General features: G+C 37.3%; 1 pseudogene; it reads right to left on the reverse strand.

Annotated features, from left to right (window-relative positions):
* Window positions 1-613: 613 nt before the first annotated feature.
* Window positions 614-3,646, reverse strand: LOC111303507 (protein NETWORKED 4A pseudogene; annotated as a pseudogene).
* Window positions 3,647-3,883: the final 237 nt, after the last annotated feature.

Here is a 3,883-nt window from a genome sequence, read left to right on the forward strand (position 1 = left end):
TTCATTGAGACAGTTTGGTACATGCAACCATAGGATTATGGAATCCCAAACATGAATAACTCTGTGTATAACCAAGCGTAGACCATGAACCAATCAGAATATAGAATCCATATGAAATTTAATATGAACAGACTAGAACACCTTAGCTGGCTAAGACAGCATGGCTTAACGGAACTGGGAAGAATTTATCTACTACTAATGATAATATATAACAAAGCTGATGGAATATTAGAAGAAAACTCAGGAAGAAGATTCTAAAGCCCTTTTCTTTTGGATATATATGCAAAAATGTGAATATTTTTATGATCTTATCAAGATACTTTTATATGAATCAAGTTGCCAAGTTAAAAGTGTCAACAATGAATATTACATGTGTACACTGTTGTTACTCACATACTCCTATTTTCTGAAATTTAGTACTTGCCACTCAGTAGATTACTTGCATTACACCCCTAAAATTGTTGGTTCTTGGGTTGCTTTTCCAACAGGTAAATAATTGAAAATTGTGCTGATGATGATGCACATCATGGATATAGATTACCTGACTATATATTATAGAAATATATGGAAAATTGTGCTCAAATGTCTATATATGAGAAAAATAAGACATTTTCATAAAACTTGTTTAGCAGTCTTAACAATTTCTGGGAAAGAAATGAAAATTTCATATTCCTATATATACTAATGTAGAATCTATGGTACCTAAAATCAGATGGATTACAACTTTCTCCCACCCTATATATATACTTATTTTCATTCAGTACATAATTGATCAATGCCTGAAATTTGAGAAGAAGTGTACAATAAACAGAGAACTTGACCAACACATACACCTATCGTGCCCGTGGGCATGTGAACAAAACAAAGTAGCAAATTCACATTAACAGAATTGCAGAGAAACAGGACGAAACTGAGAGTTAAGACCAAGGCCTAGCTAGCTTAAACCGATACAAACTTACAAAAGGCACGAGTTTTTCCTCTTGAGCCATTGATCAATGCAGCCACAAAGTTACAACTACAAGCATGGCAAGCAAGCAAGCAACCACTTGATTGACCACAAAGTCTTCAAAGCATATTGGACAACTTGAAGTTAGAAGGTGCTTCATTTATCTTGACAGTCTTTACCCCAACATCCTGTGCATAATTACAGAGCAGCATGATCTTGGCGCTAGAATCAGCAACAAAACTGTCATATTCTGTCAAAAATGCAACTTCTGTTTTCTGTATTCTCATTAAACAAGCCATGTGATATTAGCAAAGCCACCTTCAGGAAATAGTAGGATAATCTATTGACCCTCACTCAAAAGTCAAAACAAAAGAATCGACCAAACAAGTACTAGGAAACACTGCCATTTAGCATTGCATATTCATGTTGTCAAAACTGGAACTCTCTTGTGCCCCATAAATGCTTGCCGAAGCCTTTGCCATATGATATCCATTTCTGTAATGCTCAAGGGAGAAGCAAAGCTGTCTTATGGCTTCTCGTTTCTCTTCTGCTCCCTCCAGTATTTCGATTCTTAGCCTCTCAATCTCATTCTCTAGTTTGTTAGCTCTTGCTTGCATTGCCTCCACCAGTTTATGTGCTCCTTCAGCGCTAGCAATTAGCTCCACATGTTCCATATGTAATTGGTGCAGATGTTTGTTCAGTTGAGCAATCTGATCATCCCTACAACTAACCTCCGCTTTGAGTGAATCAATTTTGGTCTTGAGCTCCTCTCTCTCTGATTTTAAAGTCTCAAGGTTTTCATTTAAAATTTTAATGCAATCATCCCTCCTAGCAATCTCAACTTTCAACTGCTTAATTTCACTGTGAAGCCTCTTCTCTGATTCTCTTTTTTCATTCACAGTTTTTCTAATCTCCTCCTCCAAGGAACGGCCACGTGATTCCCATTCTCTGAGCTGTTCTTCCAAACAAATCCGTTCCTCCAACAATTTTGATATTTCAGCTTTGATATGAGCTTTTTCAGGAAAAATCTTCTTCTCAGCATCAGAAACAGCAATCTTTAAATCCTTGATCTCATTATCCCTATCCGATAAACTATTCTTTAACATAGCAATTCTTTCCTGCAACTTGGAGACCTCTCTTTTCTCTGTATTCAGTTTGGATTTCCATGTGATAATCTCTCTTTGAGCCATATCAAGCCGATCCTGCAAATTTTGAATTTTTTCACAAGACTGCTTCTTCTCAAGCTTCAAACTAGCAATTTCTTTCTCAGAACCCTGGAGCATTTCTGTAGTGATACTCAACTCTTCCACTAGTGCCTGCATCGTGCCATCTGCATGTTGATTTTCTTTCTCTACACCAATTTTATTTCGAAGCTCTGATGCCTTATTTACCTCAATCTCCAGCTCAGTCTTGGGGATCTTGACATTTTCTTCTGATGAAGATTCAGACTCAGCTGTTTCCGGTGGTTTATATTTTTGGAGCTCAATCCTCAACCAATTGATTGTTTCCTCAGAGAGCTGTATTTTTGTATTAGCAATTTTCAGTTCTTCTTCATTCTCCCCAATTCTAGCAAGAAGATCAGAATTATCATTTTTTGCTCCTCTTAACGAACAATCCGTATTCTCTTGCTCTAACACCCGTAGCTTCTCTTTAACTTCACGGAGCTCAATCTCCAATTCAATCATTTTCCTACTCACCCCTTGATCACCCCGATTGCCTGATAAAACTGAGTAATTATTGACTGAGGAATCATCAGATTCTGGTTCAGAATCTGTTGGAGAAGATGACTCATCTCCTTCTTTCTGGTACACATCATAGATGCTCCCACCAGAACCTAGGAAGACATCGAAACCAGCAGCTCGTGGACCAGATTTACGACGACTCAGCCTTTGATCTGGGGAAGGCCAAATAGAGGGCAGTTCAGAGCCAATGTCAGAGACCCCGGAACTCTGAGATTGGAGGTCAGACAGAATATTCTTCCTCAATTCTCCCGTCATATGATCATAACGCTCTGCCAAAGAACGATACAAGCGATAGAACTCCTCGACATGAGCAACAAGTTCTGGCCGCTTCTGATAATACATCTCAGCCTTTTTCGCAAATGAATCTGCATCTTCTTCAATCAGCTTCAACATATGTTTGACGCTACGATCCATTTCTGTAGTCAGCAATCTTTTTGTAATTTTCTTGTTCGACATATTGGCAAATCAAATGATTTCAGGAACAAAATCCTTGTTCTAATAAAAGATGCAGATGCGAATAAGCCTAGAATGTGATATGAGGAAAAGCAATGGGAGTGGCTAATATACTTTTGCTTCTTTTAGAACATAAACAAAGTCTTCATTTTAGCCAAAGAAAGGTCGAGTCCCAAAACCTTGCAACAAACTATTTAGTTCAACAAAATGCATTTCATTAGAATATTTAGCTCTTTATGCCCATACAAGAAAGAAAAGGAAACACACAAAAAGAAAACAACACTTGGCAAACATAGGAGAGGAATAAGATTTAAACCACATGTTTTTAATAATTCTTATTTCAGTTGCAACAAACTAAACAACATAAAACATATTGATATATTATTTCCTATAATTTTATGTTCTTTGACCAAACCCCCTTCCAAGTACACACACACACACACACAGAGAAAGAGAGAGAGAGAGATTGTATAAGTTGCAAGAATTCTGGAAACAGAAGGGGGTGTTATAGCGGCATCTTACTTACCCTCAAGATTTTCCGCAGCCACCTTGAATTCTTGGGGCTGATGTGGCTATCCCACCACCATGAATGTGACTTCCTGGATTCTGTTCTCTTCATAGTTTTAGTTAAATGAGCCTAAAAAGAGAAGAAAACAAAATTTCGTAACAAACATAAAAATACTCACTGCACAATTGATAATGCCAGAACATAGGATGGTAGAATAAAGTTGTTAGTTCTTTA

The sequence above is a fragment of the Durio zibethinus genome, chromosome 13 (genome assembly GCF_047325235.1).
Source record: "Durio zibethinus cultivar Kanyao isolate XHJ-2024 chromosome 13, ASM4732523v1, whole genome shotgun sequence".
Classification (NCBI taxonomy): domain Eukaryota; kingdom Viridiplantae; phylum Streptophyta; class Magnoliopsida; order Malvales; family Malvaceae; genus Durio; species Durio zibethinus.